Below are 12578 nucleotides of genomic sequence, written 5' to 3' on the forward strand. Positions count from 1 at the left end.
AGGCTGAGAAGAGAGGGTGGAGTTTCCCAGAAATTCTTGCAGGTGCGATTTTATTTAATATTTTCAAAGATGCCCCGAAGGAGAGAGGGTACAAAAACATCTGAGTTTGAACACCATATGACATTATTGGGGTGCTGAAATCCGAGTCATGTCGTGATAGGAGAGCCATTCCTCCAAAGTGATGAAGCTGGGCCCCTCCCTCTCAGGAGGGTGAGTGTCACCGCAAGCAGGTCTGCACTTATAAAAAACTGGGCAAACTCACCCCATTAAAGGATGAGCCCTGCCACATTCTGCCCATCAGGCTGTCACAGAGAAGGCCCTGTGCTGCTTGGCCATGGCAACAAGGGTCTAGGCCCTCTGCCAGCACCAGGATCCCAGTGGGAAGAAACAGCTCAGAATCTTGTGCAGGCCCCACAAAACTGCCTGTGGTCCTGACTGCACTCAGTAAGCAGCCCAACCCCAAGCCAGACACCTGCTCCCCCATCCCTGCACCTCCTCCCCATCCCCACACACCTGCCTGTGGTCCTAACCGCACTCGGTGAGCAGCCCAACCCCAACTCAAAGACCTGTGTGCTGTTTCCACAAGTTTCCCCCATCACTGCACTTCCTCCTTATCTCCACCTCCCCAGGCCTTCGCCTCACCCACCTATAAGGCTAAGCCTAACTGTGCTGAGAAACTCCACGTACAAGCCCTTAAAGGAATTTGATACAAATATTAATCTCTTTCCACTTCTTCATTCAAAATCCAAGTTTCCCTCATAAGCTTAAATAATCAACAGTACGACAGGCAAAGTATGGTGAATATTTATACCTTAAAAAAACACATCATTTCTACTCAGATCCAAGAGAATAATGTTAATACCTTTCAATTTCATTTAATGAAAATATGACTGTCCCTAAAATTTATTTCATTCTGTGCTCCTCCAAACTGTCCATGCTCTGATCCCAACAGAAACTTTCTCTAATGTGTTTTATGTTTAAAGTACTTAATGAATAATCCTATCACACTTATAAGTAACAAACTGTATTGTCATTTTCCTATCGATATACGGTTGATTAAATTAACACTATGATAATTTTAGATCTATTTTAAACATAAAAGCTAGCATTTCATTGGGAATGTACCAGCTAATGAATGACACAGTTAAGGCTTTTTTGATTGTTCTTGCGTTACTGATTATTAGAAAAAGACTCAGTTGAAAATGATTACTCTTTTTTATTTTTTATAGATGTTTTATTACATATATTTTATTTATGTTAAGAAAGCTTAACATAAACAAGCAAATGGTAAGGGAAATTGATTTTTTTTTGCAGCAGTATCTCTCACTCATACTTGGTTATACACCAAGATCATTATTATCAAAAACTGTTTGATAGAAACTGCTTAAATTGAATTGAAAACAAGGAGATGGAATCCACCAGACTTGTAAACAGAAAGCCACTGCCTCTGTCCATACTGGCACCTGTCTTTGAGACTCTCTCCTCTATTTGGTTTTCTTGAGGTTTTTGTGTTTGTTTTTATTTTCTGGTTCTGCTGATGTGGTTGGTTTCTCTTTTTTTGATACTCAGGTAAATTTGTATTGAAACATATAAGGTGTACAAATTGATATTAGTTTATATAATAAATACACCCCTGTCTGAGCAGCAACCACATCAAGAACTGGAACTACACTGAGCCCCCCGCTGCCACTCTGTACCCTCCACCCTTCACTCCCCACGCTTTTCTTTCATTCAAGGGGAGAAAAAATGTAAGTCAACGTCTAATGACTTACAGAGCCTTCCAAACACTGTGGATTGGTGGGACCTGTTTTGAACTCCACGGAAGTGGAACCATGTGGTCTTTTACTTTGGACATCAATATTATGCTTTTGAAATTAACCCATGTTGGGTCTTTGTGAGTATTTCTCTATATTATCCATTGTGTAAATACATACTAGCAATGCATCAACTCCTTACTGTTGGCCACTGGGGTTATCTTGGCATTTTTTCCTTTCACAAACAGTGCAGCTCTGAGCATGTCCTAGATGAATATATTTATGAAAATCTGAAGATGTATTTCTGGTGTGGAACTACTGGCTCAGAAGATCTTTTCAGCATTAGGACATGCTACCAAACAAATTTCAAAAGATAATTATCCACTTACCATTTCACCAGCAATTTGTTAAGAGTCCTAGTTGCTTAGAATGTGTGTTGACGCTTGGGATCTTGTGTTTTTATTTCATAAAATTATACACTCCGGTATGGGGTATAGTGGCGTCTATTTGACATTCTGCATTTTTCTTACTGGAACTCTTTAAATGATTTTTGTTTGATGCATGACCTTCAAATATTTTTATCCTTTCTGGGTGCACCTTTATCAGGCTCTTAAACATGTGTTTTGAAGAATAAAAGTACCGAAATGAATGTGATGTAGTCCTATATATCTACTTTTTGCTTCGTTATCACGTTTTTTTGTGAGGTGGCCAAGTCTTTACCGGACCCAGCCTCATGCTGGTGGGATGGTGGAAAAGGTGAAGCTGTATTTTCCTGGAAGTTTTGTGCTCCACCTTTCATGTTAGGTCTGTAACCATCTTGCCTTGATTTGGTCTATGCTGTGGGCGGGGTCAAGATTCACTTTCCCAGATGAATATCCAGTTGAGCCATTTACGAAAAAGGAAAGAGAACCAAAATACAGGCTGTAGGAGGAATGCAGGTGTATCCTATATTTAGGGAGCTGCAATGAGTAATGCAATATTTTACTTGATAGGCACATTTTCATTTTATGACATCAGACATAACAGAACAAGGCAGACCTGGAAAATGTGTGGGATGCGCTGGGAAGCAGAACAGAAGTGTGAGTGGACACAGGAGGAGGACAGGGCCGAGCTGAGGGGCAGGGCCCCAACAATTGCCTTTGCCTGCTTTTCCCTATGCCAGGGCTGGCCCTGTCACTCAGTCACCAGCTGGAGTGACCACATGCATCTCCCTTCAGACTCACAAAGCCACGTTAACGGCAGAGGCAACATCAAGCAGCCTGTGAGCCACTGGGCTGACACTGTTAAAGAAAACACTTCATTCTTCCTAACGAAAACATCTCAGACTACAATTCACTGGGTTTCTTCTGTGCACCTGCCAGCCTCCCCAGTTACCCGACGTCACAGGCAGCCACTACAACTCTGCTTCTGTGAACCTGTACTTGTTTAGCGTTTTCAAAAATAAATGCCCTTTTCACATTGTATGAACAAAGGCACATATAATTTTGCACTAAGTGATCCTCACAACCCTGGGCCAGGAGACAGGATTGTGTTGCTATTTGTATTTGATGGAGCAGGTGGTAAGCTCGGGCTCCCGCACACCAGGCTTGAGCCCCACCTGTGCGTCTCTGAGCCTGTCCTTTCCCCCACCACTAGAGACGATGCAAGGAAACTACTCAGTCTACACAGGACTAAAAAAGTGACACCAGAAGTGATTTAAGTCACTGAGGACTCTGGGCAAACCAATACCTGAATATCATATTAATAATGACAACTTCTAAAGAATGTTTCAAAATGTTGATCCATCTGGAAAATGTAACAAAATAAAGCTTTCTGTTCATGAAAATTTTATAAATCAGTATTCATGGCAATTGTAAGTGAATCAATTGCCAGGTCAAGTTTAGTGAAATTACATGTTAGCAAAAACAGGCAGGTTTAGAGGGGTTGAGAAAAAGTACTCAATCTGCCAGTTTACCTCATATTCCTTCTCTTTCTTTTTAAAGAAATATAGAGTTTCTTCTATCACCTTAAAAACCCCTAACTTTTATGGAATAATTTTCTTCTATTTCAGCAAGTTCAAGCAAGGATGTGCAGACACACATGTCATAAAGGTGACAGTGTTGGGGGCTGAAACAGTTGGCTGGTTTTGTATTAAAAAATCCCTAACAATACTCCTCCAAACCAGCTGAAAAGCACAGACTGTAAAGTTTCTGTGCAGAAGGGAGGCGGTTTCTCCGTCTTGTGAATGTTTCAGAGACAACACAAAATATCTTGAGTTTCACTTGAGAGAGACTGGCTTTTTATTTTTTACTGTGTGTGATTCTGATTAATTACCAAATTATTCCTCCAGGGGCAAATCAGGCAGGCTAACAGTTGTTTTGTTTAAGACATTCAGACAGTGACAGCATTGCCACCATAAATAAAGCCCTTTAGCCTTCCCTCTCATAAATTCTAGATACTTCTCATCAATCTGGGATTTCCAGTCAGCCTCAAGATGGCAGGATTCAACTTTCTTTTCTTTGTAACACACACATTTGTTACACTCAAAGTGCACACTCAAAAGTGCAAGGTGCTTTATTATTACTATTACCTTTGCACTCAAAGTGCATAGGTGCTTTTTATTATCAAGTTTATTTCAAGCACATTTAATTATGTTTATAAAATTATGATCTGATGCCATGGAGGAAAATGGTTTAGCCAACCTCCTAACCACTTAATACAATCCAGCCCAGCTTTCAGCATGTGGTGGATAATCTGTACCCAACCTCTGGGAGGGGAGGAGCTGGTTTTAGTGCTAGTGCAAGAGAAACAGAAGAGCAAAGGGCTTTGACTTTGATAAATGAGGAGAGTAACGTGGGGAAACTCAGGGAGCCACGCTGACTTAAATGCATTTCATACCAATGGACTTCAAATCACCCCCGGAAGAAACCCTTCCACAAAGGCTAGGTTGAGATCCCAGAATTAATAAGTGAAGGAATCAAACTCAAATCCTAATGTCAATGCATCACAACCAATATGCTATCTACAATTGCAGATCATTGGGGTAGATAGTGTTCGGAGTACTTTCCAAGTTTAGAATCCTATGATTTTGTTCAATGACATGCAAAACAAACAAACAAACAAAACCTATTATTGATATTGTCTTTTGGAAAGTATCCAACAGGAGAAAAAAAAAGGATTTATTTACTATGACTTACGAAGAAAATCAATGGCATTGATACTCAGAAAACAGAGTTAACTTGCTCATGATAAAATTGATAGATCCTGTGAAATTTGTAGGATGATATTTTAAATAAGGCTTTCCTTAGAACCATTAAGATAGGAACTAGAGAATCTCATCCTGAGTGAAATGAGCCAGAAAGACAAAGACAAATACCATATGATATCACTTATAACTGGAATCTAATATCCAGCACAAATGAACATCTCCTCAGAAAAGAAAATCATGGACTTGGAGAATAGACTTGTGGTTGCCCAATGGGAGAGGGAGGGAGTGGGAGAGATCGGGAGCTTGGGGTTATCAGATACAATTTAGAATAGATTTACAAGGAGATCCTACTGAGTAGCATTGAGAACTTTGTCTAGATACTCATGTTGCAACAGAACAAAGGGTGGGGAAAAACAAATGTAATTGTAATGTATACATGTAAGGATAACTTGATCCCCTTGCTGTACAGTGGGAAAAAAAAAAAGATAGCTACTTATAAAAGAGCTCTATTCGGATGAAATCATCCTACAGTTTTCATAATATATCTATTTTTAAATTACATAAAATGGCTGATTTTATAATTATACAAAACGATTCTAAACCAACCCCCGGAAAGATGAAGACAGTATTTCTGTTGGAGGCATCTGCATGTCCATAGGAAGAGAATGAGAGAGGGGATCCCACACTGATCCTGCCTTTCTGACTTGGGGGATTTTCTGAACTCATTTCACTGCAAATTGCTTCAGTTCATTATCTCTCCATCCAAGCTCATAATACACGGTCTTCAAAGGGGTCGTGAAAAGTAGTGGCCTCCAGGAAGTTCCTGTCCTGAGAGGAGACTATGGTCCCACACTGAGCAGCTGTCAGGTGCCCAGAATCCAAGGAGGCCTCATCATGGAGCCAGTGGGCAAGTACCTGTCCACTCTGTGTGGGCCTAGGGGGACCCAGAGGGTGGGGCCAGGCTGGACAGAGGAAGGGTTCCTTCCTTGGGTCCCAGCAGTCTTGCCTGCTGAGACATTAACTAGCCCTTTGGTCTGGACTGTCTTTTCAAAGTGGGTTGCAGCCTGGGAAGGCAGAGGTAAGTGCCCATATCTCACACATAGAGATTCTACCCCCTCCTTTTTCTGAGCTTTATTATGCTTTAAAAATGCATTGATTGGAGTTCCTGCTGGGGTTCAGTGAGTTAAAAACCCAACTAGGATGCCTGAGGATGTGGGTTTGATCCCTGGCGGGGCTCAGTGGATTAAGGATACAGTGTTGCCATGAGCTGTGGTGTTGGTTCAGGATCAGACATGGCTCTGATCCTGCATTGCTGTGGCTTGTGGCTATGGCCAGCAGCTGCAGCTCAGATTCAATGCCTAGCCTCGGAACTTTCATGTATTGCAGGTGCCAGCCTTAAAAAAAGAAAAAAGAAAAAAAAAGCATTAATAGTTTGCATGATGACTGAGCATTTACTCAGGCAGGGCCCTGGACCCCCTCCTCAGCTTTGCAAACATCTTCACTGAAATGGCTCGTCAGTGCACAGTGTGGGCAAGAAGGGCCCTTCCCAGCAGCTGCAAGTGGCAGAGGGCAGATGCAGGCCCTGGGGGTCACTCATGCCCCTGGTCTCCAGCTCCTGCCTGCAGGACCATAAAAATAAAGGTGCTTCAGAGTTTGTTACAGGGACTCAAAGACAGAAAACATACGAAATGCTCAGCACTGAGCCCTGTACAGAGAGAAACTCAATAATGCAGGTGTACAACTGCTCTCACACCTTTGTGGTTTAGCGATATCATTTGTGATCAACTGATGCTTGTCCAAGTGGTAAATGAAAAGAACAGCCTGAACTGTACTATGAAAATAGAAATAACTAATAAAGAAATGTAAGTATTGTAAGACCATTTTTTGAGGGATTAAGGGGTAAATATATATCCTCAATATTTATATAATATTATAAACACACGTATGCATGTACTTATAAAATAAGTATGTGTATAATTTACTTTTATATATATGCACTCATGTACATGTGTGTGCTATACATGATTATATGGATAAATATATGGTACACAGGTGAATGCAGACACACCTGTGTCTAGATATACAATTTATGTGCAGTCTCAGTTTTTCTATGATCGGGCTGTTTAAAGGTTATACAAAGCTGTTTCCTAGGGCTTTGACTTTCTCCTTTTTTCCTGAAATGGATACACACTGCATTTAATCACCTAAAGCGCTCATGGTACCCAGTACATAGTAGGTCCTTGAGAAATTATTAATCATACACTTGCTTTTCCAATAGCGTTAACTGAAAAAGATGAAATTCCTAGCTGTGATCGTATAGTGGTTAGTACTCTGCATTGTGAAAAAGACAAAAGTCCTTGATGCTGATTAGCTTTGTCATTGGAATATGACCATAATGGTTTTGCTTCCTCCTGAAGGCAGAGGACCTGATGCTTAGCTACTCATCATTGTTCGACTACTAAGCCCCGACATCCGTACCAGCAGCTCTCCTTCATTTTATTACCACACTAGCACGAGTCATATCTTCAATGGTCCAAAGCCAGTCTCAGTAAATAATTAAAATGAAAAGAAATGAACATCAAACATCTGTCTAAGAGATTTGTACAATTATCGGATGTATGCAAACTGAACACGGTTATTTATTACAATCTTCCTTTTAGTAGACCCAAGGATGACGTGAATTAATTTTATTTACTGTTTACATTTACTATTTATCAAAGTTGAAGGGTTTCTCTTGAGATTCAATTACTCAGTCTACATATTACTCAGTTGGTAAAGAAACTTATAAAATTGTGTCAGACCAACATAGGAACTGGCCTCAAGAAATATGACTTTCAGAATTTTATAGTAACCAAATTTTCTGATTAAGAGGTAAAGTTTTATGCCTACTCTGCCCAATTTCTTTAATTTAAATTAAGTGGAAAAAAAACTTCCCCCAGATTAGACAGATTTTCCAGTTTTAAACACCAAGGAGTTTCAATAAAATATCCATTCCTTCCTTTCGTAAAGTCTAGTAAAACAATGCAGAAAATATTTGAAAGTTTGAAAAGATACTTAGAAAATGTAAGGTTTCCCTTTTATTGTAAATGTTATATTTATTTCCCCGTGTCACTAAATAAGCAGCAGTTAGTATCAAAAACGGCCTTAAAATGCAAACTGATTTTTTCCCATTTAACAATCATTTAACTGAACATATAACTTTCTTAGACTGAGAACCTCATTTGTATTTAAGAAGCAACTTTGTGCCCTAAAAAGCAAAAAAAAAGCAATTTTGTTATTAAATGTTTTTCATTCTAACTTTAAAGTAGTTGTACAACTAGATGTGCATTTAAAACAGAAAATATCAAATATATGTACAAATTAAGCCACACTATGTGCAGTAATATAATGCTTTATATAAGCAAAGTAGTTCTATTAATATAACATTTGCCTTTTAACTGCCAAAGAATTTTAATTCCTGAGTTTTCCAGAAAATTTTAGACATAAATACACATTGTACTTGAAATCTTTTGGTTCTACTACAATCCTCAAATAAATGGTGACTCTGTCGCCTACTATCAGCTTAATACTTTTCAGAACAAAATTGCATGCTGGGTTAAAGTGGTGCCTTTTTTTTCTGTCTCTGTCCTCAGTTCTATAACATGTAAGACTTAAAAGTTAGGAGATAAATCGATTCCAAGAGGTGGAACTGCCTAGAGATTAGGAACAGGGCTCTCTCCTGGGGTTTCCTGGAACCAAACCCTGACTGGCTACTTACTAGGTCTGTGAGCTTGGCCAGCTCACCCCACCCTCCCCTGTCCACATCTAGAGGACAGGATAACACAACTGCATACCTCACAGGAAACAAAAGGGTTAATTTATGTGAAGCTTTGAGAATCCAGCCTTGAAGACAGAAGGGGTCCAAGCGGAGCCTTACACTTGCTGTCGTCCCCAAGGCTTGAACACCTAACGACCTACATAGGCATCTGACTTGAACACTCTGGGTCGGGTTCCCATGGGGACTCTCCATACAATCTGCCTTTTGGAGAAGTGAATTCAAAAGAAAGAGAGCACTACGAAGTTTATCTTAATCTTGGGAAGAGTCACACAGGGGGACTGCCACGTTTTGATCTGTGTGTGCCTGAAAGATGAGTAGGCTGCTCTGTGAGAGGACATCGCAGAAGGAGCGAGATGAACAGGATGCTAGTGCTGTGACTTGGCCTGAGTGTATGGAGGTGGCCTTAGGGGCAGGTATGCTTCCCAGGTGGGGTGAGGGGATTTGATGGGAGGAAGGTGGGACAGGAGTGACAGGGATCAGAGGTTGAGGAAGGGTGTCCAGCTCTCCCCACCACCCGTAGGAGCTGGAAGCATCTGCAGACTCACAGCTGAGTTCTGCTCATGGGAACTGAGTTCTCCCTTCTATTTGCTCTTGACCCTGATATCTGGGCATTTCTCAGAACAAGGGGGCTCTTATACTGTCTCTCCTTACACTCACCCCATGCATCATGAAATCTGTTTAGCACTTGAACTCTAGGTTTTTGGTCAGTGGAACACAGAACCTTGGGCTTGGGCAGCACTGGCAGCACAGGTGTGAACATCCTGAATGTTCACAGCCAGCCAGATTTTCTGATGCCGCAAACCTGGTACTGAACCAAACCATCACCAGGCAGCGTTACTGGTGACAGCAGGGAACCTCCAAAAGGGCACTTTGACTGCAACAAAACGCTTCTCCAGATGTTTTATGACACGACCAATCAAATGTATCTGGTTGCACATGGTAAATTTTGGATCTCTCAATTATTTACATTTTATTAAGTCAGTAAGATGAAGAAAACAACACGTTCCCCATAGGACTGTTGGGACAGAATGTGTAACACAGACAAATGCTTAAAGGTACCATTCTAAAGAGCGGTTTTGATTATTACCATTATTTCAGCAGACCAAAGCTCCAGTCTCACAGGAGTGCTGTCTTCTCTGTAAAGGCTGACCCCCATCTAGGCCTCATGCCACCTCGTCTATATCTGTTACCTCTTCCTGAAGTGCTTTCTATCAGGCCATTTGTCTAAGGTCCCTAGCATATGGTCAAGCTCCAAGGTCAGAGGCTGTGTCTCATCCACCTCACAAGCCAGAGGTCCTGACAAAGTGGGAATGAGTCAGGACAGCACCTCCTTGATAAGAGTGACTCTGTGGCTCTCGTGCCCAGAGGAGGGACCTCACACAGTTTCTCCATGGAGTGCAAGAAGTTGTCTGGTTCCCTCCTTTTGAAATGCTGTTCTCCTTTCTCTACCCCTAGCTCAGGACTTAAAAAGCTGAGCTATGCTTCTTTTCCTCATAATTCTCACATAGTTAGCACTTGCGCTGGGATTCTATGGGGCCAATCCATTTATTGGCAGATATCAACCACGTCATTGGGCGTTTGGAGTAATTGTGCATTTAAGGTGTAATTGTGCATTTAACCCAATGAAGAGAGAGGCCTTCACACATAAATATGGCTCATATACAGGTATTTTTAAAAGTTTGTGTGTATACTGTGAAGGCATTCAGTCCTGCACATGCTCAGGAAGAAACAAGTCAGCATTGTGGTGACAGACTGAAGGTTCATGCTCACGTCACCATCCGGTGAAGTAAGAGGCACACATGAGACACCCTCAATCACCTAATTTAACCCTTTACTGGTTCAAATCAATACCAACGAGACTATGTGGTCTCCAATGAGCTTGGTTATCTTCAGGCAAAATGATTTCCCTAGGGCTTTAAAGAGAATGGAAGTATCCATGTCTACCTAGGCATTTTTACAAAAATTAAATATGTCCCTAGAAATATTGACAACCTAGAACAAGACAGATTGGTAGGAAACTGGAAAAATTTCTTTTAATTATATTTCCACATTATTGGATACATATTAAATACATTTTGAAAAAAAAAACAGTGCCATTTTATCATATTCTGTTTAAGCCAAATAAAAACAGGAGTAAGAAGACAGTGTGACATTAGCAAAAGAATAGACACAGAGGTCAATGGAACTGAACAGAGAGACCAGAAACATACCCACATAAACATAGCTGATTTTTGACAGCTGATCTAAAGACAATACAAATTAAAAAAAAAAGACACTTTTTCAACAAATCATGCTGGAACACATGGAGATCCACATGTAAAAATAAATACAGGCACCCTTTAGAAAAATTAACTTGAAATGGACCAAACACCCCAATATATAGCATATAACCCTAGAAGATAACACAGGAGAAAATCTAGGTGACCGTGGTTTGGGGGATAACTTTTAGGTAAAGATAAAAGACATGAAAAAAAGAATGATAAGCTGAACTCCATTAAAATTAAAAATTTCTGCTCTGCAAAAGAATGAGCAGACAAGCCACCGAAGGTTAGAAGAAAACATTTGCAAAAGACACATCTGATGAAGGACTATTATCCAAAATATACAAACAACTCATAAAATTCAACAATGAAAAAATGAACATCATGATTTAAAAAGCGCAAAATATCTAAGGAGAAACTTCACCGAAGAAGGGGGGGGCAGATGGCAAATAAGCACATGAAAAGATACTCCACAGCACATGTCATCAGAGAGGTGCAAATTAAAGCAAGAAAAAACACCACACAAGTATTAGAACAGCCCAAACCCAGACAGTGACATCACCAAACGCTGGTGAAGATGTGGAGCAACAGGAACTCTCATCACTGCTGACGGGAATGCAGAACAGTGCCGCCACCTTGGACAGTGTGGTGGTTTCTTATAAAACTAAACATACTCTTATCCTATGATCCAGCAACCATGCTCCTTGATGTTTACCCCAAACATGTCATCCGCACACAGATGTTTACAGCAGCTGTATTCATAACTGCCAAAACTTAGACACAACCAAGATGTCATTCAGTAGGTAAATAAATAAACTGTGGTGCATCCAGACAGTGGGATATTATTATTCAGCCAAAAAGAAATGAACTATTAAGCCATGAAAAGACTGACAAAACCTTAAATGCATGTTATTAAGTGAAAGAAGCCAATCTGAAATGGCTACTATGTGATTCCAACTCTATGAAATTCTGGAAAAGGCAAAATTATGTAAAGAGTAAAAAGATCAGTGGTTTCAAGAGTTGAGGGTGGGGGTTATCTCAACAGTGTCTTACTGACTCTCAGGAAATGCAATAATTATTTTCAAAAAGAAAAAAAATAGGTTAAAATGACAGCAAGGAAAATAAAAACTATGGAGGGAAGTTGATTATTTTTGTAAACATTTATATATGCAAAATATCAAGAAATTAATTTTATAATTAAAGACCATGAGCTCTATTGTGCAAATATCTTAAGAGGAAAAATACTGCATATGTACAAATACTATGTAGTTTTCAATTTTTAGAAACAAGGTGTTAGATTATTTCCAATTTAGACTCATACTCATTTTATATAGCTGCAGTGAAAATCTTGGTATAGATTGTATGTGAGGACATGTATGTGTGTGTGAATTTTTGTTCTCTTTGGCTTTGTGTTATGGATTTATTATTTTTTAAGACTAGAGTTTTAGAATGAACACTTTGGGACATACTATTACATACTATAAATAGCTTTCCAGAAAACTTACCTGACTTGACAAATCTGCAACTTATTTATCGAGCATCAAGGCATTGTGCAGAGT

The 12578-nt window shown here is 40.0% G+C and overlaps 1 protein-coding gene across 2 annotated transcripts in view; it reads right to left on the bottom strand.

The window, feature by feature from the left end:
- CSMD1 (CUB and Sushi multiple domains 1) overlaps window positions 1-12578 on the bottom strand; it is a 1878204-nt gene that overhangs the window by 73973 nt on the left and 1791653 nt on the right. The gene's annotated exons all lie outside the window — the stretch shown is intronic.

Source organism: Sus scrofa, chromosome 15 (assembly GCF_054392235.1).
Source record: "Sus scrofa isolate SSC_HxYL_T2T_F1_AM1 chromosome 15, Sscrofa_HxYL_maternal_Yorkshire_Landrace_v2.0, whole genome shotgun sequence".
In the NCBI taxonomy this organism is placed as follows: Eukaryota; Metazoa; Chordata; class Mammalia; order Artiodactyla; family Suidae; genus Sus; species Sus scrofa.